The sequence below is a fragment of the Onychostruthus taczanowskii genome, unplaced genomic scaffold (assembly GCF_017590055.1).
Source record: "Onychostruthus taczanowskii isolate IOZ18803 unplaced genomic scaffold, ASM1759005v1 scaffold42, whole genome shotgun sequence".
Taxonomy (NCBI): Eukaryota; Metazoa; Chordata; class Aves; order Passeriformes; family Passeridae; genus Onychostruthus; species Onychostruthus taczanowskii.
Window position 1 is genome coordinate 1,478,958 of NW_024501682.1, and position 25,090 is coordinate 1,504,047.

At 41.4% G+C, this 25,090-nt stretch overlaps 1 protein-coding gene across 6 annotated transcripts in view; it reads right to left on the reverse strand.

Moving 5' to 3' along the window:
- TRERF1 (transcriptional regulating factor 1) overlaps positions 1–25,090 on the reverse strand; it is a 99,643-nt gene that overhangs the window by 53,677 nt on the left and 20,876 nt on the right. For all 6 annotated transcript variants that reach the window (XM_041413632.1, XM_041413636.1, XM_041413633.1 and 3 more), the window contains exon 2: positions 16,476–16,531. The gene's annotated coding sequence lies outside the window, so the exon portion shown is untranslated. The remainder of the gene's footprint in view (positions 1–16,475; positions 16,532–25,090) is intronic.

Sequence of the window (25,090 nt, forward strand, 5' to 3'; positions counted from 1 at the left end):
GGCTGCTAAGCAACAGCAGCAGTGCACGGGGCCAGGCAGGCACCCAGCGATAACTTCTCGTTTTGAGGAAATTCAAAAGGCTTACAACAGTACATTAGCTGCAAAACTGGTCACCGGTACTGAGTTCCTGAGCATAAGTACAGGGCAGGGAGAAGAAAGGGAAGAGAAGTGATGGGGGCATGAGGAGAGGACAGATCCTGGAGGGGACCAGGCTCGCACCAAGGGAGGGTATGCAGAAGATCATTTAATGGAAGACTCCCCATCCTTTTTGGAAGTTGAAAAAACAGTATTCCTTTATTTTTTTAGCATCCCACAACAAAAGCATTTTTCCCTCTTTGCACATTTCTCATCCATGTGGCACTGTAACCAACAAATCGCACTGGCTCAGCAGATGTGGGTAAGACGGTAATGGAGCTGTTCCATTTGCACTCACTCCAAACATGCTTCCACACCATGTTGGCCGTGCACAGCCATCGTACCACCTGGCCCAGGGCCCTGCTGCACATCTGCCCTGCAGAGCTCCCAGCCTTGACCCCAGGCAGCCCCTTCACTAAGATAGCCCAATCCAACTGCGCACCACAGAAAACCAGGTTCCTGAAATAGGCTGCTGACAAACTGGCCTTTCCCTTGTGGAAAATCATTTTTCCAGCTGGGATCTTTTCACTGGCTTGGTCCACCAGAGTGCTGCACAAGTCAGTTGGTCAGCACAGGCAATGCCAAGCCCTTCAGCCACACACTGGTGATGGATCTCAAGTCCCCCAGTGTGGCAGCAGAGAAAAGCAAGGGAAAATGTTATCCCCAAAGTCACATACTGTGTCAAATAGGTATTCAATTCTTGTTTCACCATTCTGAACTGTACACTGTACTTAGCATTTTCATTACCCCCACAAACTACTGGCATAACCAGAAAGTAATTCTTATTAATTAACAAAATAATAATTTTTTAAAATTAGTACTGTCTTACAAAATATGTTCTCTTTAGGAAAGTTAGAAGAAGTAAACTTAATTTATGAGGTACAAAAGTCTTTCACTAACTTCATTTTACAGAACACAAAAATCAGACTGTTTATTTATAAAGGTATCTTCTAAATATAAAGTGAACTTAACACCACATCAACTGACAAGAAACAGTACAAACTTCTACATATACATCTATCCATATAACATTTAGGAGTCAGAATAGATAACATATAGCAGGAATACAAAGGTACTTTATTACAGGACAGCCTGGGAAAAGGGATCGATATCTTATCATAAAGTATATTTAGAAAACTAGTTCCATGACACAGGATCCACAGACACAGATGTCCCATCATAAAGAATTCATTATTTACAAATATACTACAGAACTCTCCATTTGCAATGAAGTACAATAAATAATTCACAGATAATATGTGTCAGAAGTGAAGGCAGTGGCATTTTCTCCACCATCCTCAGGAGGCTTCCCATATTCAGTGAAAGAGAGCTCTGCTGTAACATCACAAAAGCAACAAGAACATTGGATTGTCATTAAAACACAGAACTTCCTTCTGCATCAAAGGTTTCCCGACCAACATAATACAGGATATATTAATATATACTATATCTCCAGATAGAGTCTTCTACACAAGCATTGCTACTGTTGGGCCAAGCAAGATGTGCAATTCCTTTCCTTTTAAATTCCATGTATGAATTTTATTTCCAACCCTGTGAATAATATGGAATTTCCACCTTGGGTCCACTGCCCAGGTGCTGCAGTGTTGCACAGCTCTACCCCGTGTCCCTTACTCCAACCCAAAGAGGCAAATCCAGAGGAAGGCAGACAACTCAACTAGTGTTGATCTCCCTCTCCCTGTGAAACACATGGCAACACATTGTAAAATATGTGCCAGAAGTTTGACACAGAGATGGAAACCCCTCTTTATCTGAAATTAGATGAACATAGATTTATTTTATATGGATGAACAAAGAGTCACCAGGACAATAAAAATAATCTGCTGCTACTGATACAGAGTGAATCTGGAAAACCAGCCTAATGATGGAAGCTCTCTCCTGTGCAAATTCCCCTATTTCCCATAAGATCAAACAAAAATTGAATAAAACCCTTGATAGAAATTTCATTTTCCTCTCTATTCTGCTCGTCCCCTTCTCTTCTCCAGCAGGATACCTGCACCCAAAACTTGACTTATCTGACTCCTTTAATCTTCCTCAAAGAAACAAACCAAAAATCCCCACACCCTCAACTATTAAATAAAAGACCCCAAAGCCCCTCAAGTCTCCCTGTAATCTAGCTACAGAAGCTACTGTCCACATGGATTGGTGGGCAGGACTTAAATTCTGTTTTTTCCCTTCTGAGTCACGAATCAAAACCCAGCAGATTTGCCAAAGAGAGAAAGAAACAAAGCAAGAAATCCTTACCAGCCTCCTAGAGATGATACTGGATGATGTGGAAAACGGAAGAGACCACTGCAATCACCAGTATGACCTTCCACCAAGGTGTGCCACAGACCTACATGCAGATACATGGCTTGCTATAAACATACACACAGCAATACTCTCCCTTGCTGTAGTCTAATTCCCAGGCAAGTGATTAGGAATCTGTCACGTCCAAAGGGAGCTGTTTTAGCAAATAATTTATTCTGTTTAATAATTTGTGTGTTACAAGTAGCCCAGATTCTTCTGGTTTCAACTTTCTGCTATTCAATCTCATTACACCTCCTCCTACTAAACTGAAGAGTTTTGTACTTTTTTTCCTCTACAGATATTTGCAAAATACAACTCATCCACTTCACTTGACGCAAGCATGCAAAGCTTTTTATTTAGAAAAGCAAAGTCTAACAGTAAAACAGGTTTTCCAACTGTAATCAATCTCTCAGCTTTCTGCATGCACGTAAGAATTGGACTCTGTATTCCAGTAATGATCCTGTGCCATCACACACTGGTAAAACATTATATGCTCCCAAAAGACATGCTTGGCTTTTGCATCCAAGAAACATATCCAGTCTTTCAGCAGTGCTGCAAGGTCTCTGTGTTTTGTTAGCTTCTTCCCACTACCCCAGCTCCTTTCCAATGTAAACTCTCTCCTGAATGTAGCCAGCCCTACCCTCTGTATAAGGTACAGAGCTGGACTGGCCTGTGCTAACATTCAGACTACTCAAACAAGCCCACACCAAAAGGAAATTAACTCCCTGTGTGACAGAGGACATATTTACCGTATCCCTGATTTTTGGTGCCATTTTCAAATTTAGAAAGAAATACCTTTGTTCAGTATAATTACCAGTACCAGGCTGTCACTCCTCCCCTTCCTTTCCAAGTGATCACATTGCCTCATCACCTGTTCATACTCACTACATTAATTCTCTATTTGCTGCATGTATGTGGACATACATAAATGTGATATCCCAGCATAAAGTCTGTTCTTCTCTGCAGAAAAGCACTGAACAACACTGGGTGCATATTTGATGTCCTTTCAAGTAACAGTACACAACAGTTCAGTATAGTGTTGTGTGCTGGTCCATTTTGAGCACTGGATGCAACATTTTTAGACATGACCTCCATTTTCCCCCTACAAAAAAATTTAACAAGTTAAAACATATCCTGGTTAAGTCAGTGCAGGATTGCAGTTTGTTGTTTTGTTGTTGTTTTGGTGTTTGGTTGGGTTTTTTTTTTTTCTTTATGTAGTATGTAATAAAGCATCAGCAACATTAACATTAGGGTTATTGGTTTACTTTATATTATGATGTTCCATTAGACAAGGCATAATACAATTGTAGGCTGGAAATTAACTATGGAAACATGTTGATATGGTTATATGAAGTCATGAAACTTTTTCAAATGCAGAAGCACTGCTTCTACAATACAGTTTAAACAAGTTAACTTATTTCAACTGTATATGCATAATAAACTTTTGCTCTACACTGTCATATCAGATACTCAATTCTTCCAAAACAAAAATATTTGTTTTGGTTTTTTAAATACAATAAGGCATTTAATGACTATAAAAAAAACCCCTGTGGTTGAAATTGACTCAGGACATAGTGCTACTTCTGCTTTCAGCCCAAAAAAAGAGAATTCCTATCATCATTATTAAATAGCAGCAATATTTATAGACAAAAGTAGCAATTCAGTTGTACTATTTTTTCTTTTTTAGAGTAAGAGCACTTTATCTTTTAGACAAATGGCACCAGCATTGCAGTGGTGCGCTGGAAAAGCAGCATGAAGGTGAGCACGGGCAAAAGAATCGGAACCCAGAATCTGAGCCCTCTGACAGCAGAGTCAGAGGTGGTGAGGTCAGGTGATGTTACAGCATGTATGAGAGGATTCCCTGTAAAAGAAGGACCTAGATGCCAGACCAAAGTGCCCAGTGCTGTTTTTCCCGTATGGATTTATTCCCAGAATAGGAATATAATGTAGACCTAAAGGTGTTCTCCCAGGCTAAACTTTAATAGGGCTTTAACTTTTTAACAAAGGTCAAAGAAATTTCAACACAGCTCCTCAGGTTACTGTTGCCTAAGTAAAACCTATGCAACCCTTTGTTGAACCCTAGCCCAACAGCAGAATTAATTACCAGAATTAATTACTAGCCACAAAGCCTTCCCTAGGATATTAGAACATATCTACCACAGCTCATTTAAAAATGAAATGTTTCATTTGCCATACCTAACAAAGGATGGCCAACTTGTCCAAGGGAACAACACACCCTGACCATCATGTAGTTGTTCCTAAATAATCAAGCTGAGGATTCACTTCTCTGAATAAGTGGGTTTGGGGCTTTTTTTAGTGTTTTGGCCTCCATCACAAAGTTAAAGCTATTTCCTCATTTCTGAACATGCTAGTATCCAAGCAAGGGAGAGGCAGAACTTTCACTTCTCACCTGCTCACAGAAAGGTCACACCTCACTGTTAACACACCAACTGAAATACAGGAAGAGGCTCTAGCCATCTGAGACAATGGGAATCTTTCCCATTCTCTGTGAGCTGCTTTCAAGCAAACCAAACCATTTTTGTAAACTCACATCAAGCCTGTGGCAGAGCAGAACTGGAGCATGGGCAGGACAGACACACTCTGAAGCCAGGGACAGGGATGCAATGATCCCCCCACTATGAAGAGTCCCTTCATCTCAGTGACACCAAGGATAAAGGCATCACTGTACTTTTGGAAGAAATTCTTTCCTGTGAGGGTGGTGAGGCACTGGAACAGGTTGCCCAGAGAAGCTGTAGATGCCTGATCCCTGGAAGTGTTCAAGGCCAGGCTGGATGGAGCTCTGAGCAACCTGGTGTAGTGGGAGGTGTCCACACCCATGGCAGTGGGGTTGGAATGAGATGATCCCTAAGGTCCAACCCAAAATATTCCATGATTCAATGACAGCACAATCATTCTGTCGACATGCAGGTTAAAATGCTGCCCATTGTTATTCTGCAGGCAGGTTATACATCGGCCTTTTTTTCAGCTTTTGCAGTACTATCCAAACACCAAAGCAGGCTGAAAGACTACTTCTTGCAACTTCATATTTCTACCATAGGCTCCAGCCAGTCACTTTTCTTTTGTGGCTGCACGTATTTCCTATTTAAGAAAAGGACTACAGCAGTTCCTGGTTTGCCACATCTTCAAAGAGAGAGTTTGCGCAGCAGCTTCCTCTGCCCTGCATTACTCCGCACGGGTGAACACCCTCTTCCCTCTCAACCTGCTCAGAAATATGCTCAGCCACCTACAAAGCCAACTGGCAGACAAGGTAACAAAACGAAGGATTTCCAAACCACATCCATGATGACAGCCCAAAGGACTTTTTGCTCCAAACCTAGGTTTCAATCTTCCCTTCTCCATATGCACTTTCTATCTCTTTCAAAATAATGAGCAAACATTTATCCAGCTTCAAAAATCTGGCACATTTTACCTTCCTTGTCATTTAAGAGATACTATTAATACCAAATAGTTTGTGTGTAAGAACACTGTGCACTTTTGTAAAGCTTTATTCAAAGCATCCTCTGATCTTCCACTGAAAGCAGTAATTTAGTACTTTCACAGTACTTCTGAGGCTTGTATTATAAAATGTCTCACACAGGTAGAAACTCTGAGGCTAAAGTGATCTGCTATTGGGCTAACCACGAGAAATCCTCATGTCCTGCCTCCCCAAAATCTGTATTTCAGCATTTCTGGCCAACCCTTGATCCAGTGCTTCCTGCCCTGCATCCAACTTCAGATGTCATCATCCCTTTCTTTCTCTACTGCCTCACCTACGTAGGTGTCTGGCAGAGCTTCCTAGACATTTTCTTCCCCCAAAGATTTCCTGAAATTAAGTAATTAAATTATTAAGGAAAAAGTTCATCACCTGCTAAGAAAACTATTTATACAAACCACATTCCCACCTACAGCAATCTGTATGGTTGTGTTTCTATGTCCCAGCCACACTGCCTGAACATGAAAAGCTCATGTTAACTCCTTCCAAATGAAAAGAATACTCTCAGGACCTGGTCTTTAAAGATTATTTCCCTGGATAAGCAAGAGACTGCTAGTAAATATCAGGTAAGTCTCAATTTGTTTTAAACAGGAGAAAAGTAACATAGAAGGCCTATCCTCACCTTCATCTGTTCTTGAGGTGCTATTCTACTATTAAATAAAAGTGTATTTCTTTAACAAAGAAGAAAATATACCCATATATGAAAGAGGACAAGCAATCAGAAAAAGAGTAACACTTTAATATTACATCAACAGCTAAAAACATAAGGAAATAATTTCAAATAATTTAAAATTTAATCAGTAGAGACACCAAAGCCATGCATGGAAAAAGGCAGCCTATGCAAATGTGAACTTGTCTTGCATGACAGACAGCACAGGATCTCCAAACTGTATGTGACTCACTAGCGCCTAAAGAGTATTGCTTGCTTTGATTCTTGCACCAGGATCCATCAACATCTGGCCATACAGTCATCTTTCTTGTTTTAATAAATGCACTTCAATAATGTAAGAGAAGTAAGAGAATACCTTGTATTAACCACTGTCACCTAGGGTTTTGCTGAACAGTGGCCATTGCTACTTTCACTCAGACCTCACATAATACCAGGTCTCATCAGAAATCAGTGTCAGAACTTCGTATCATCCTCCAGATGATCCTCAACTACTGATCCTGCTGAACGCTACATTAAACAAGAGTTTTCACCTCCTTCTGTGTACTAAGTAATCAAATACAAATAATTTCAAGACTTACTCTTCATCAGTGTTATTCAGAGCATGCCATCTTATTCCTTTCATTCCCTCACACCACATCTGAAAACTGGGGAAGCAAGAACACACCCTCATCTGGCTCCGAGCCTCAAACGAGAACTGAGGAACAACAGCTGCTCCCTGAGTAGCGACACATTTAACAATTGCTAGAGATCATGCAGGCATTCCTGGACAGTTCTCCACCAATCTCTCTCGGTGGAAATGCCAAGTTTTCTAGGCAGCATGGGCCATCCAAAAGATCATAAAAGGAAAAAGTTACACAGCAAGCTTCACAGGTATATCCCAGGCATGTTTTTCAACCTGTAAAATCTTGCTGGATATCCTTCTGACATGGTGTCAAAACACTCTACTTCCACTGAGCTTTGTTAGTGGGATTGATGGTGTAACTAATTCAACTTCAGAGAATACTTCTAATGAAAACTTCATCATCTACCTCTCTTAAGGCTACTAAAGGGGATGATAGTTTAAGCTGCAAGTCAGGAGAAGAAAGCAGAGAGAAAAATGACAGAGATAATTTGTTCTTCCAAGTTGTCTACTCAAGAAATCCAGAGGAAGGTTAACTGGTACACAGTCAGGTCTACTCTGTTTCCCTGTTTTTTAACAGCACAGACAGGTAAGGGCCAGAGAGTGCACACTTCTCCTTTGCAGAAGAAATAGCATGCCATCATTAGAGTAACACCTAGCAATGCATAGGATCAAAGTGACAACACTAGTATATATTAGAGGTAAAATTCATCTGAGCCTGTAACAGACAGACCAAACAGAGCATTCCCTGACCAGCAAAAGATGGCATTGGTACCATCACTCAAATCCCCACAGCCTTCCCACTCTGCCCCAAGGCCACTGAGTCACTCCACAGTGAGATGCCCAAAATGAGGCTGTGTACAACATCTCTATGGAAGTAAATGTCTTGACCTTTTTAATCTCCACGAGGTGTGTCCAAATAATACAGTCACAGGCAACTGTTGAAATAAATCATGAAAGCAGTACACTGTTAACGCTCACTATTTGAAAGCAAAAGGCTAATAAAGTACAAAAGCAATGAGCCTACTTTCCTCCTGATAAAATGGAGGAGGAAAAACAGACCCAACCCTGCTGGCACACTTTGCAGTCAAATTCCTTTTGACAATTTATGAAGTTTTTTTCTTCCTCCTGTTTAACAAAATTACTTCAGCAGTATAAAGTTGGCAGCATAGTTATCTCAGAAGAAAGTCGCTCCATTCCTTATTGGTAAGCAGTGCACACACACACAAAACCCCACACCCACAGGAAATTGAGAGCTATTCATTTAGTTTTAGCCAAGTCTTTGTGAGACTGTACCTTTTGACTATTAGCTGATGGTAAACGTGCAACTGTCTGGTACTTAATCTCATATAAAAACTAGACCAAAAAGCCCTATCAATATTAAATTTAACCTTCAAAAAAGAACACAAGTGGTATGAATGCAATTGTCTGGAAAAATGCTACTTAGCAAAAACAAAACAACTACTCCCCCACATACATGCAATATTTAAAAGAAAGAATTCAAAGCTGTAATTATGTTCACACAAACCTAAACTGCAGAGTACAAGAAGTTCAATGATACAAAGTCCTGTGTTATTTGTAATGACACCATGTACCTCCTCTTGTATTTTTTTCTTGATATTTTGGGGGCCTAATGGGATGCTGTCCATTGCCATTACCAGGGATCAGAAGGAAAATATAAAACCAATTCTTTCATCTGCACAGAACATGAAACCTGGAACAATGGTAAGCAAAACACTAGTAAGGTTACTTTGTGGTAAAGTATGCTTTTAGCTCGGTATAGTTTGTCAGAGCAGCAGCTGGTTTTAATACAGCCACAACACAAAATTACCAATTTCTAGGAATTAAAAAAAAAGTAAAAATAGAGAACTCTGAGAGATACCTTTGGGGAACTGCATTTGGGAAGGCATCAGTCCTGTAAAAAATGACTAGAGGTTACAGCAGACACCATCTAGACACTGAATTTCCTGCACAAATCTGCAGCTAAGCAAGGAAGCGTAACCTCTGGATGGATAAGAGCATTATTCTGTATAAGGCAAGGCAGGGAGGGAGAGTGTTATCTAAAAAACAGTAACAACAAGGGCAACATGCATTTCTGGTCTATTCACTTTGGAAAAGAAAATACCACAAGAACAGTGAAAGATTCAGAGAATACATCTTATGTAAAGAGTTTAAACAGTCTGCATATTTGGCTTATCCAAGAGGATAATGGTTATCAGTGACTTACCAACAAAATGGCTAAATGTATCTGCCAAAATTTACTCAGAAGATAAAGAAGACATTAGCCAAAGCTAGGCCCCCAAAAGATGCTTCTGGTCAGATGAAATGGTTTTGAAGAATTTGGAATTAATCTTCTCTGCCTGACTGTACATAATTGCAGTTGATTGATATGATGCGTAGTATGCTCAGAAACTCATTGACAGCAAGCTTGCTAAATGCAGTTTCTCCAAGAAGCACTTTCTATCTTATCCAGCTGACTAAAATCTTGTGCAATTCCTTTGGCATTTACACCTTTCCCACTGCAGCAGTGCTACCCATTCACAAGCACGGACCTCTGCATTCAGTTAATTCCAACAAGTATGGCTCTTGGAGCACAACTCTTCAGAAGCACCTGCTGCTCCCTACACACCGTCAGAATATTCAAAAAAAGGTTCATTTGTCTTCAAAATGTTCCAAGGCCTCAGTTCAGGGTATTCAAGGCATTTGCCAGAGCTCCAGGAGAGACAGCAATCTACCGTTCTGCTGCTCTACCTGATGTTAATTGGCGCTGGAGATGCAAATTTTTGTGTGGATAAACGAGGCACATGAAGTGATTTCCAAGTATGGAAATGACAAGTTTGAGAAACAAAGTTTATGATATCCATCTATGTCTCTCTCCACTTTTTAACTGATAGCAACTTGTATTTAACAAAAGCACCATGCATTATACTACATCCAGGTACTATATTACATCTCTCCATGGATAAAGAGAAACAAAAATAGGACAGGCCTCCTACTGTCATTTCCTGTCATAGTCAGGAAAGGACATCTCTGTAAGGTAACACCAGAAGTTATGGACTCACTATGGAAATCACTGAGTGAGAATTCAGGATCTGCTCTAGCAGGACAGGATGAATAGACACCAGATACTTATTTTGGGGACAGAAGCCTTCGTACTTCAAAGACTACATTTTCCAAAACTAAAGCCCATTCATTGGGCTTTATGAAGCCCACAAGTCACCGGAGCCCTGGCTACTGTCTGAGCATCAGCAGGGCCACCAGAGAATAAAGGGAGTCCCACCCTGTGTGCTTGGCTGCAGGAAGCCACCCAGCAGGAGCACTGAGAGCTGCCTGCTCCTTACAGCCCACCACCCCAGTGGGTGGAATAGGGAGAACTCTTAGCCCCTTCAGCACATCCTCTTTTCCACCTGGAGCAAAAGTTACCACCTGCAGCTGGAGGTCACTCATGAATCCAGACAACACATTTTTTTTGGAAGATTAACAGCAAACTAGCTTTTGGTGTTCTCTCAGCTCTGTCTGGGTACATTAACTAATACTTTCATTTAAATATCTAGGGGGTGGTTAAGTTAAATTTAATTTCATATGTAAATTTTGCAATTTTTCATTCAGCCACTCCCCAAAATAATATTTTTAGACTTGTTTATTTTATATTTTTTTAAAGCCAGCAAGTTACTAGCATGTCTGAAGTTGGCAGCCAACTCTGAGCTTGGAAACTGTACAACCTTCACACGGAATGGGTTTCAGAGAAAAAAGCAGAACATTTCTGTATCTCACTGCACCAGTAGCAAACCCTTAACCTCACTGCTAGGAGCCTCAACTGAAATTTTCCTTTTAACCCTATCTGGCACCCTGTCTTTAATTCAGGAAAGGTTTGATATGAATAATGGACAGTCAAGAGGGAGATGCAGAGATAAAGGAAAAGAGGAAGAGAGGGGCCAGGATTCAAAAGACTGGTAATGGTGGTTGGCACTTTGGTCATCTTCCTGGAGCCAGGCTTAACAAAAGCAGAGAAGGTTCTCCATACCAAGGGTAAGAATACATGGCAGGACTTCAACATCTGAAGAACCATAATTAATCACTTCAACAGTAAGTATCATCCTCTTTTTACTGAAAGGGGAGCTGACTCAAAGACAACCAAGGGAGTTGCCCAAAACCACACCACCAGTCATTATCAGAGCTGCAGTTGGAAGTTTCTGGCTGGCAGCGATATTTTCAATCACTGAAATTGGCAGCCAGTCCCAGCCACAGAGCTGGTACCCTGTGTGCTCACCAGGAGAGAGTCACCTGCTCCCCACTCCCCATCTCCCAGCTCCAGTCACAGCACCAACACCCAGGAAGGATGAAAGGAGTTTGTGTCCAGCCAGGTTGGTAGGCTCAGGGATTACCACCAGCACCGATGCTCCCATCACCCCACAGTCCTGCTCCAGTGAGTGCCCACCCTGAAGGGACAACTGCAACCCCCAGGAGCTCCCCTGGCACCCCCCCTGTAGCCCAGAGCACCTGGGTCAGGAAAATAAATCTAGGGAGAAGTCTAAGCCAGTGGCTCTGGCCAGGTTTAATACCCTGCCCTGGCTCACTGGGTGGAGTGAAAGACAGGCAACAAGCACCCCAGAGACCACACATCTCAACTACCCCTCCCCTTTGTGCTTTACACACTCCAAGGGGAACTTCAGATCAGTTCACTTCTCAAGCAGAAGTTGAAGTGACTCTTCCCATCTCATCCCTATAGCTTTAATGCACATTTTACAGTACTAATTTCATTTTCTTTTAATTGATTAGTCAAAAGTGCAAAGTTACTTATTTCTTAGAGAACCAGCCAGCTCACAACAAGGATATTTCAAAGCCAAAGGTAGTCCTTTTTGTAAGGGTAGTTGGAAAAGTATTAAATAGGTGAATTTTCATTCTTAATTTTTACAGAAGCAACACAATTCTTGTAACAAGCAGTTTGGGAAACCCAGTATGATGGAGATGTGGAGGGGGAAGTGAGTATCCTCCATTTACACTAAAAGCAGAACCACAGAAATCTGCTTTTTGTAGAATAATTACTCTTAATTCATATATAAAATTACATCTAGGTCTCTGTTAGCTGTACTCCCCTTATTTCTATATTCTGCCTGATACCTGCCTATACTGAGCTCTCCAGACATTCCTTCCAACTCACTTGATCCTTTGAAGCTGACAGTTATCTACAAATTCAGGCACTGAAGTAATTTATTCTTTTAGAAGTGTTAAGCATTTAAAACTTGTAACATCAGATTGTGCAAATATTCAAATTTTCTGGAAGAAAAAGAAAAGGAAAAAGCATTTACCTTGATGTCTACATTTATGTATATATTCTCCCCCTACACACTCTTATCTAGAGGCTTTTCCTCATGCATGAGATTTCCCATTTTTCTCCTTGTGCTTTCCAGGTACTTTCCACATATTGTGACATAACAGCTAAGTAACACAAGAAAAGAAACTCAAATTACCTGTTACCATTTTATTCAAATTACCTTTCTTATTGTGAAAGTTTTCTTCTGTAGAGACAAAAGCATTCACCAGCAACGTCAAAGGAAATGATTAAAATTCATCTAGCAGTGATGCAATAGTTTTGTGCTGACCTGCACTAACACAAGAAGAAACCACAATTTACCAGTTTGGACAGAAGTAATTCTGGACTTTGGCTCTATCTGGTCTCATCAAAATCAAGCGTTACTCCCAGTAAACAAGACAAACACACCCAAAATGGAAAAAAAAAAAAAAAACAAAAACAAACCAAAACCCACACAAACACTTCAACGAGTTACTGTGGTTCTGCATGTGTAAAATCGGGGGTTTCACTGCCAAGACTTGTTAGAAAAGAGCAACCAGAAAACGTTTGCAAAACAGATTACTATTATGAAGGGCATTAACAGCTATTAATAACAGGATATACATCAACCTACAGCTTTTTAAATAGTCAATATTAATTGGCAACCTAATTTGGAACTGTTAAGAGACCTTGCAGACACCATTTGTCAGGTCTAAGCTAACAGTGGTTGAAAATAGGCCTGATAAGAGTTACTTCCTTGTCATTTCCTTTCAAAAATGGCACAATGCTGTTTCAGCGACCAAAGTAATTTTTATCTCACAAGTGTAACTCCAAAAATAGATTAGGCCTTATAGAATGATTTTATATTTATGATCTGAGCTACTGGGCAGACCTCATGTGAAACTGGACTTGCAATTCACAAGGGCTCTGGACTGCTCGGAAGGAAGCAAGATAAAGGCACAGGGAAATATGGGGGAAGGAAAAGAAAATACTGGGTGAGAGGTCTGGCACCTCTCAACATCACTGCAAGCTTGCCAAGTCTCATAATTTCATCACTAGACTTCAGAAATATCAAAAGAGCTATCATTCATTTTTTTAATTCTACCCTGTCATGTAATCAGGAGAACAGATGCCAAAAGCCAGCCATTACAAGGAAGTCACCATGGCTAGCATTAAAACAAGACTATTTCTGCACAGAGTGGACCATCTATTGCTGCTTTAAATGGTATCTAAATTGCTATGGCAGCACAAAATGTGGGAGTGCATCAGACTGACTTGTCCTGAAGAAGAAACAGAAAGGAATGGGTCGGGAAATATCCATGAAAACTAAGCAACCAAGGGAAAACATTGATAGGAGGCACAGTCAAGACCTGAGGGCATAATTGGGGCAGCATCCAGATGACTGTATGGAAGGATGAACACCTAAAAGTAAATGCAGAGAGGGAATGCAGAAAGGGAGCAGGAGGTTAAAAAAATGAAATAAATGAAGTAACACTGATGACATCTTTAGTAGCTAGGAATGGTTCACAGAATGAGTGACACCTGCAGCCTTGAGAAGGAACATGACCAGGACAGACTCTTCTTGCCATACAGGAGGACCAGGAGCAGGACAGTAGCATTTCTCCAGCCCAGGCTGCTGGGGAAAGGATAAACAAAGACCTCTTGGAGAAAGGAGAGCAAAATACACCCATTCCTAGATCAGAATTGAATTTTACACTGAGAAGGTATCACACAAAATGAGGACAGAATATTTCCTTTTAGAGGTGAAAGATGACAGCTAGTGACAGTAGAAAGTGCTTCTTCTTCATCACAGAATCTCATTTTAATGCCAGTCCAGCTGCTGGGATCTATCTCACAGTTTGCACATGCCTAGGGCTGGCAATAAAGCAGTGGTGAGAGGAAGTGTCATGGAGGTGTCATGGCCTCAAGTTGCAAAGCTTGCTAGAAACAGAGCCTCCTCAGTAGCTGTTTTACAAGACAAGGGGAGAATGAACTTGCACTGGGAGACACAGTACAACAGCAATCAGGTGCTGTGCTACAAGAGCTGCCCATGCTACAGCACAGAGATTTGTCAATATTTATTCCACAGAAGAGAGCAGTACATAAAATTACACAGTGTAATGCATGTACACTATATAATACGTGAGAATAATGTCTTCAGGAAACACCAGCAGCTGAATGACTGAATTGTTGTCTCATCAAATTGTCCCGTCCCAATTGCTGACGCACATAGAAGTCCCCAGCATTGCTTTGACACCGGACAAACAGACTTCTCAGTGAACTGAATCTGAACATGAGCACTTCTACCTGTCCCATTCTAGCTATGCTTCTTTTCAACGAGAGCACACACACGCTGGTGGCAGCGCCACAGTGTGCACTGCTCAGCCCCAGCCACAGCAGTGCCGCTGGCACGGTGCGACAGCAGTGATGCAGAGGGGTGCCAGTGCAGCTGGGCTGGGAACTCTAAGAGGTCCTGAAAACAATTTTTAATTACCTATTCTTGGAGGATAGAAGGACTGGTTGGAACACGTGCAAGTGAAGCAGCTTGTTTACATAACAAATGAGGTATGCGAGGTGCTTTGTGTAACAGTGCTACATACTGCAAGCTCTCTCACCTGGAGAGCTGTGTTTTACCAATTATACACATACAAGACCACCTTTGTGCAGGGAGTAAGCCTTTGGATAAAATATTCATAACAAGATCCAACAGTGGCATGAAAGAGGGTGGTTTGAATGGACAAAATGTCTAATACTTGCAAAAAAAAAAAAAAAATAGAAAAAACAGGCAGCCACCAAGTCTTTGATTCTTGCATACACCACAGTGCCAAGAGTCATTCCAAGTTTTCAGTTCTTGCTTGAGCAGCCACCCTCCAAAAATAAATCCACCCTCCTTGGGAAACATCTTATATGAAAAAAGAAAAAAAGAAACAAAAACCCAGACAAACCAAAAAAACTCAAGAGCATCTACAAGAGCTAAATGTCTGAATCCAAGGAAAAAATCATTTAGTCCCGATCCTCATACAATGGCATCATGCATTTAGCTGTTTCCATGACATTTTCCAATCAAAAGCCAAAAAGAACAATAGGGATTTTTGAGGCCTGTAAAACTGTACAGAACTCAGGAAGAAGGGGGAGACAAAAATGAAACAAACAAGCGATAGAGCTGGATAGCTGCGGCGTAGATTGTGCATTGAAAGACAGTGACAATCTCTAGGTAATACTACTTTTGTGCTTGGCTCTTTGTTTGAATATGGTTCTCCCAACACCTAAGAGTTTTACAGACATCTACTCCTCTCTAACAGTGGAAACCTCTGAAGTAGAAACCATAAGGAAAAAAGTATCCACCTAAACACTACCTTGTGAAAACGCCATTAGAAGATAAATTTTAAAAGATCAGCAAACTTGAAGTTTCCTTCAGCACATTAGGAACAGCAAATATTAAGTTCAAACTCAAATCTAGAGCATTTCTACACATATATACTCTTATTCTAATAAAAAACAGTCCAAATTTGAGAATACTGCAACAAGAAAAACAAGTTTTAAAGTGTAGAACTTAAAACAGCTCTAAGATCTTTTGAACTTTTAAATATCTGGGGTGGGGATGGGAGGGGAGGCAATATCTCAAAACGAAAGAAAAACTTCTCTACATCCTCTGTTACTTGAAAAAAAAAAGCTCTAAAATAATAGCATGACTATCTTGCTAACCACTGTGCCTGCAAGGGCATGGCTTTTTGTCTTCTAGCCTTTGTACATCAGTTCACCAGGAGAAAGAATTGGTCAGAAGCTGTATAGAACAGAGATGGTTTCTGCTCAGAAGCTCAGAGGCAGATTTAACTTAAAAATAATTATCACAATTATTTGCAGGGTTCTGCCAGGGAAAAAAAATTATTCTCAACCCAAAATCCATCTAGTGTGACAGCTTTTTGTAGGAACATATTTATCTTACCCTCTCTCTTACCTTATCAGACACATCTCCTCGTCCTATTCAAAATACAGCAAGTCATGAAATTCCATCTGCAACAAAAGGAAAAGCCCATTAATACCTCCTGATAACCTTACAACAGAAGTCTAATAAGCAGTTCAAGAAAAAAAAAAAAGAAAGTTAAAGTTCGCCTGCCATTCCAGTATAATCTACACCCCAGGCAAGTCACCATCCCATTTGTGGCAATCTGGGAAGCATGGATAATAAAGGTATTAAAGATGTTGTAACATGTCCTGTAAGAAACACGCTCTTCCTCCTTTGGCAGGCCTAACAGAGATGGCCAAAGCGTACAGGTTGTCCTGCAGAGTCATAAGTAAGTCTGCAGCATCCTCTCATTAAATTAAATGAGCATCAAATTACATAATGTGAACAGTTGTAAAATGAGACCAAGGGTAATGGCTAGAAATAATCCCAGCGGTGTTATACATCGTGGAGACAATTTTCCATCAGACTATCAAACCTGGGTAAGCAGGACTTTTTATCTCCAGGCCAAGAAACTGTCAGCATGCAGCCTCTCTTAAAAAACAGTAAAACATGCAAGAAATGGATGGAACAAAATTCTCATGCTAAAGTTTAAATTTTGCCTACCCCAAACAAGTACATTTAATTTCCTAACTCCTTTACAGACCAACCTTTCAAAGCAACCAAAGTGTTTTTATAACATAAGTAAACATGACATAGTCTGGCATACTTGGGGTCAGATGAAAGAATACCACACACCTAACCAAAAAATTTGCAACCTTAAAATTGTCAATTAAATTTACAGTCTGGATAGACTCAAGCTTGAACAAACACTTTGCCACAGCACTATGAAGAAGAGACGACATGACCTGCAATCCAGCCAGTCCGTGAGTCACTAGGGCAGAAGAGAAACCTCCCATCTGGCAACCTGAAAAACTCTTAAGAGTTTGTCTAGAGTGAAGTGTGAATCAAAGACCTAAAAAACCAAACAAACCAATTCCTTCACACTCTTTCAGCCCTTCCAGAGTCCTGCCCAGGAAGTCCAGAAGCCTGTTAGTCCAGTGCCAGAGTGGAAAAGGTCAGAAATGTGCAATGGTGAAATGGCATGCAAGAGAATACTATTAAAAAACCAAACAAACAATGCTTATTTTTTCACTCCAGTTATCTGCAGGGAGATACAATGGGAATTAAGGAGTTTGAAGCAAAGAGCTTTCATGTTTGCCTACCTGTCCTGTAGTGATGCTACTAAAGGTATCCCTGTTCCTAAAGTAAAAAAACAGGTGCACCCTCACTTGGTTTTTTATTCAACACCGAGCAGCTGCAGCCATGATGTCAAGAGACCCAGCAGGAACCCACAGGGGCTCAGTGCCACAGAGAAGTGACATCCTTCACCACACTGCACTGCCATTTCCCTCCAGCAAAATGGGGATGGGTCCCCAGCCAGTGTCCAAATTGCCAGCTCTGGGGTGCCTCCTTTTTCCCCTAAGTACTAAAAAATCATCCTGTAAATACCATTTTCTCAGATTAGACTGATAACCTTTTTTTTTTTTTTGGCATTACCAGAATAATATGACGACTCATGACACCACAATGGGGTTTGGTTTTGGGTTTTTTTTTTTTGGGGGGGGGTTTTTGGGTTTTTTTTGGTTGTTTTTTTTTTTTGTTGTTGTTTGTTTGTTTGTTTGTGTGGGTTTTTTTGGTTTTTTTTTTGTTTGTTTTTTTTTTTGGTTTTTTTGGGGTGTTTTTTTTTTTGGTTTTTTTTTTTTGGTTAGTTTTTTAGTTTTTTCCTTAGGAAGAAGAGATCTTCTGTCCATGCTACAGAAAGACTGAACAAAGAGAGCCACTGACCAAGAGCCCACTTCAGTATCCCTACCCTCCTATTCCCCTGACAACCCAGTAAAATTCCTCAGAGCACAACCTCTTCCTGGCTATTTTCAGAGCAACTGTAGCAATCATACAAGAACAATGGGGAAGTTTGTTTTACTCAAAGAGTAAATGTTTTGCAGCTTCCAATGTAAATATTTTAATTAATGGATTTTTTTTTAACTCTCTACTGCCTTACTTCTGTTCATATTCACACAGAGCTACCAGGACAGAAGCAGCACTCAACTGCTGTAATACAGAGAATATAATACAACACAGAAAAATGACATGCTGACTTCAGAAAAAGCACCTCCATAACCAAATCAAAATTCACTGGGCGTTTGCTGGGACAGACTTATTATAAGAATTTAAGAGAAGCAAGTCTGGTCTTGCTCTGTGTCCAGCTAAGGGCCCATATTAGTTCCCACTGAGACTGTGGGCCTATTTTCATAGGCAGCTTGTAGAAAACCACAACCCAATGTATTTCTGAAACACCATTATGCCCAATGACCCAGCTACAAGGAAAAAGTGACTTATCTTTTTGGGAAAACATCGATATGGTGGTTCTTAACCACTCATCACTGAGCATCCACTTCACAGAAATGCTCAAATTTCCTCTTAATAATCCATAAACCAAGTGTTGCAGACTGTCAGCAGGATGGGACTCAGATTCACTCTCTCTAGGCCAGATTGTTTTGGCCACTACAGAAAGTGGCTGCACTGAGATGCCAAGCCATCCTGCACATGCTCCCCTGATGGTTTCTGGATCCAGGAGCACCCCAGGTACAGGCAGCTCTTTCTCTTTCAAAAGTGCCTCTCCCCTAAGAAACTCTCTTCCTCCTCTGCTCCCAGATACCAGGATAAAGTTTGGATGCACTATCAGCAGATGGCTGGCATTCAACATTTTTTTTCAAGTTTCTTTTTCAAATGAAGTAGGACACAGATGGTGACGTTCCTGCTTTCCCAAAGCCTGGAACATGAACATAGACCTGTCTGAGCTGGGAAGCTCAAACCCATAGTACGTTTCTGGAAGGCTGCACCAATTACTGCATGGACCAGTTTAGCCGAAAGGAGTCCCACACATGGCAGTATTTCCTTATCCCTGCTTTTATCTGAATGGGAGGTTTTGTTCTTCTTGTACTGACCTCACCACACTTGATGCCTCTTAGCAACATCCTTCCAGAAGTTCAAACAAGCTCTACAGAAATTCCCTTCCACTGTAAGCAACAGACATGGTAAAATCCTCATTGTACCTTTCAAAAAATTACCACATCTGTATTCTTCCACCCCCTCATGCAAGGTGCTGGATGCCCACTCATAAGGCTCCCTAGATTCTCTCATCTGCTGTCCACACTGGCAGCTCCACTGCCTCCAAGCCAGTGGCAGTGGCATTTGGCTCATCACATCCCACTAGGCAGTGGCTAGCACTGCAAATGATGAGTCCTACTGCCTTCCCTCCTGCAGGAACTACTAACTGAAGAAGGAGCAAGACCTCCCATCTCCATTCCATCGAGTACAAACCTTCCACAGTGCTAAATTAGTAAATGCTGACTGTCAGCACTCCCCATTGAGGATGGGGAGCAGCAGGAGAAAGAATACCTGGCTCTTATTTGAGAGGGACAAATTTGGCAGCAGCAGGAGATGCTGGAGACAACGAGGCCTCTGCTGTTCCTGCACAGGCAGGCTGGCGTCCTGCAGAAGGAAGCAGGAGCAAGCAGATACACCACTCCTCATGGCGTGCACCCACCACAGTACCTGACTCCTAGGTAGGGTAAATGGGCACCAAAGGACAATGGCAGAGAGAGCTCCCCTTCAAGCAGGGTCATTCAGAAAGATGTGTTTGCAAAACCCTTCCTTATCCCTCACAACACCACAAAGTGAAAGTAAAACTCTTCATCTTACATTTGAGTGTTACCAACCATTGCTATGTACTGATACTGCAGACGTTTATACAGTACTTCAGCTTCTACATCAGAAAAAACTTTCCTTAAAAAACACCCAAAGATAAACAAACCCGTCCCCTAATTTCTTTCCCCATACTCCCCATCAGATTTTTTGCCTATACATGCAACATTAAAACAGAGAGTAAAGATCAAAGAAGAAAGTATCTCTGCTTGGAATAGACTTCTCGAAGTGTGCCTAAACACACTTTTCATGGAAGACCCAAGTGAGGAGGCAGACTTTCCATGAAGCCCTCAATATGCACAGACTCTGGAAAAGGAGATCTCTGAGCAAGTGAGCAACCTAAGGCTTATGCCAGTCCTTCCATCTTCCTCTCTGACCTCTTCTAGGGAAACACTGCACTTGACTTCCTCATATGCCTATTTAATCAGCAATGTGAAACTTGCACAACCTTCCCGGTGTCTCTGTGGTCTTCCCATCAGGGCAATGAGTAGAAACACACCCCAAAGGAGCAGAACATTCATAAGACTCCCATGCCCACGGGATGGAAAAGCGAGTGGGGAGAGAACAGATGAATGTTAATCTCTCCTCCTTGCCGCCAGCAGCAGTCTGTACTCTCCCACGCAGGCAAGAGGGAGGCTGTACAATTTGTTGAGGCCAAACTGTCTGGAAAAATGCAAGGAGAGAAAACTGATGGCAAATTCTCCATCTCTTCTTGTACTGTAGGGAAAGTGAAAGTCAGTCATAGAGTTGCTAATAGAACATGAGACCACAGGGTCTTTAAGGGGCTGCTTTTATGCAAACCACAGTGCTGGGCTATGCAGAACTCTATCAGTCCAACATATTCGCTGCCTAAAATATTCTGCTCACACACTGCTTGCACTCTGACTTCTCATGGAAAGTACTTTCATTGGGAGATAAAGGTTTTTGTCTGATCATAAGAAAAGGACCTGATAACATCCTTTAGATGTTAATTCCAAATGCAGGACTTCTCTCTAGCCTACATGACTCCAAACACCTACTTCCTAACCACGAGTAGATAGCCAATAAGCACATGAAATACTGAGCTTGGAGCAGTTCCACCACAGACACTTCTTTAACTGATCTGTGCCTCAAAGGTGCCTGTCAGCACACAGGGCTGTACATGTGCCAAACGAGAGCATGGGGGAGAAGCTCCAAGAAGGAAACAGAAGTTTGTCTTAGATTAGCACAGCTCACTCAAGTGTAGTGCTGTGCTCAGATTTGGTTTTGATTTGCAAACCTTGCTGTCATCGACTAAGAGGATGTTTCAAGTTTGGTTAAAATAGGCAAAAAACAAAAGCCAGAAAGCTGAAACAAACACACTAATGAAATTAGCCTGGCAGCAGTAGGTACCTTTAAAAACTATGCAAGATGCACATTTCTCAAACCCCGTTTTAAAGCTTGCTTTTCCATCTCCCCTTCCAGCTGGATGGGCACCTCCCAGGTCTTCAGCAAAACATATTCAAAAAGCAGAGAGAGCAAAAGGAGAGTCTCTCTGCTGCAGCAGTTTGAGACTCATCAGTCACCTCTGATCTTTATTGAGAATCCCTCCCCACCAACCCCAAATCCATACTACAAATGTGTTGCCTGTTGAGGTATCTTAGAAATAAGCCAAGCCTAAGACAAACTTGGCTCCAAGTGTTGTATTGTGTTTTGTTATGCTGTATGCCGATTTGGTTTGTTCCTTACACCCTTTTGTGTTGTAATGGTTCTGCCCTGGTTCTCTCTCTCCTTGATCGCCCCATCCGTCAAATCTCCCCTCCCTGTTTACCCTTAGTAACCAATGTATCCATTCCCTCAGTCCCTCCCTGGTTCCCTGTCTGTCACTCAGTGCCCCAGCCCTTCTGTATAGAATCTTCCATCCTGGGCATCGAGTGATTGGATCAGGGGCCAGGACTCCGCCCCTGCCCTTTCCCCATTGGTTTTCCCTGAGTGTCTGTTATCCTCCCACCGCTCCCACCTCAATCCTGATTTGCTGAAGACCACCTTGCCTCTCTGTATCCGCCCCACTTTAAAAACCCAGGTCGGAGCCCAGTTGGTTATCTTCAGCTGGTAGCTCGCTTGGACGTTAAGCCGAGACTGCACTACTGCTGGAGTCCGTCTCTTCATTTGCCTCCTGTGGGTTAGCAGCCCTCTCTCTCAGCTGCGGATCCTTATCCCTCAAGGCGAAAGCCTTAGGCGCTCCCCTGACCGAGCCCCGGATCGGGACAGTGCCCCCGTGCTGCCGGCGGTGCTGGCCGCAGCTAGCCGGCACACACCTTAAGGTCAGCCGCCGCCGCTGCATCCAAGGAAATTTCAAATGGCACTCTAGTGAGCTGGTGGCATATTTCCAGTTCCCACTGGTAATTCCAGAATTTAGAGTTCTGGAGTCACCATAGTGCTTGGAGACAGTAGATTCTACCCTCAAACACACGTGCTAGCATTGCAGACATGGTTTTAATGACTACCTGTCCAGCAGGAACCACTCCAGAGAAACCACTTGCTTACTCTAGCTCACAATAATTACAAAGTAGCAGAGACATACTACAACCAGTATCTTGAACAAGGGCAAGGAGAAAGTTCTTTGGGTAATCTAGAGAAGGAATCTGAATCTTAAAGGGAAAACTTCAGTGAAGAACGAGGGGGGGAAAACCCGCTATTTAATGTTAGCATTTATTAATGTTTAGCCTTCAACTGTGGATAAACAGAGAAGAATCTCTCTGCTTGTGCATGTATTTAAATGACTGTTTACGCATGAAGTCCAAAAGTATGTCCTCATTTTATAAATAATTTGATCTGATTACTACATCAGAAAAAAGTGCAACTTAAGGCTACATACAGAGGCAAAATACTTGGCTACTAATGTCTAAACACAGTGGGGGGGGGGGGGCAAAGACTAAACATCAGAGTCACTAAAACTCAGCAAATGGTTTATAGTTGAAGCTAAGTGCATAACACAGTGCACATTCAACATACACCAAACTGCGACTCTCCTTAAATGTATGAAGCTCTTCTTGCCAGTAAGTCATTTAAGTATTCAAGATGAGAGCTTCCTAAATGCAAACACTTCCTCTGCTACTTATACCTGACCACATAAGCCATCCAGCAATGCCTTACTCCTCCCGTGTGACAGGCACAACTCCTCATACAGCACGCCTGGGGAGCCACAGGGCCAGGTAACACACAGCATCAGGAGAAACTGAGACTTCTCTCACACAGAAATGAGGAGGAAAGGTCCTCAAAAGGTTTACTGTCTGAACTCAGATCCTGTGGTTTTGTTTCCCTTTGTCACATGAGGTGGCTGTAGTTACATGTGTGTGAGCTTTGCTTAAGATCAATCACTCTGCATGTCAGTTCAGTGATGGAAACAATGCACACAAGAAACCCTTATTACCCTATGAAGAAATACGATTTCCAGGTAAAATTTCCTCTTCAGTTTAGCCGAATGCACAAACTTAGTTTCCAGGTATTTTTCTGAACTGAGAACCTGTAAACAGCACTGTAAGAATACTGTCAGCAGTCTCCAAAGAGGATCAAAGTATTTGCTACCCCAAATTTTTTTTAGAGACTTCCTAAACTGAAAAAAGAATAGGATTTTTTTTAGTGTTCTCTATTTACTGCCGCAAGCCTTAATCCCAGGTCGTACTCTACATAAATTGCCTCCTACTTTAAACTCAAAGCATGCCCTTGTGCAATCAAGGGGCCTCCATGCAGAAGAAAGGAACAGAGGATTTAAAAAAAGGCAGCACACACGTAATTTTGGTGGAGCTAAATTTTCTATAACTATTGATACTGTATATAGAGTATCTGATATTCACTATCAGTAAGGAGTACTCACAATGAAGTACAAATCTGTGATTTTAAGAAAAATGACATTTTGACCAAAGAGCAATGAGGACTGCAAGCATTTTACTTGAGATCAGCAATCACACGTGGTAAGAAAGGCCTGCCAGGATGTGATCCTTAATTATGACTTCATCCTGCACAGCTCCCTTGAAAAAGGATCAGCTGAGACATCTTGCCCAAAGCAGCTCCTACAGAGCACAGCTCAACCAAAGAGAAGACCAGGATGCCAAAAATAACAATAAAAGAAGTTTTCCCCACAAGTAATGAGGTATCCCTTATAATTCAACCCTATAAAACCAGATTTGTCAAGTTCTAAATTAGGTTGCAGCAATATTTCATTGCACCATAAATTTTCCTTACAACCTATTAAAGATGCCTAATAATTTAATATGCCATAATTTTATTTGTTTTAATATGGAACTCATCAAAAATTGCCTGAAATAGGCATCTCTTCTACAGTCCATTTTCTACATACTTACAGACTCCAAAATGTAACTGGTTTGTATTTTTTGCAAGGAAAGTCATTTGCAAAATGCATTTACATGTAGACTACCAAAGGTTGTAATTATCTCTCTTGGGCATCTTAGGTAGGTCAGTGAGCATCCTACAAAGGCTTCTGTATTATCTATGATATTCATTCAGCATCATTTTTTTCAAAAGCTGTACAACCTCCTTAAAGAATTATACCAACAAGTAAAATTTTCAGAAGAAAACCTGGGTTTCCAGAGTCAGAAACTTCCAGAACTTCTTTTCTTTACTTTTTATTAAAAGTTTCACAGTCTTATTTTTGCTGAAACAGATTAGTTCAAAAGAATGCTGAATTCCAACTGTCTCATGTACTTCTATTTCAGTGGATAACATGCACCTCATATAATGACTTCAAATAAAAAGAAATAAAAGCAGAAGATATTTAAAGGGAGGGCGTGAGATACTGCCAGTACTTGTTATAAAAATTTCTAATTCCCATTCCCTCCCAACTAATCAGGTCTGTAATAAAAGAAACACTATTTCAAAGCAGT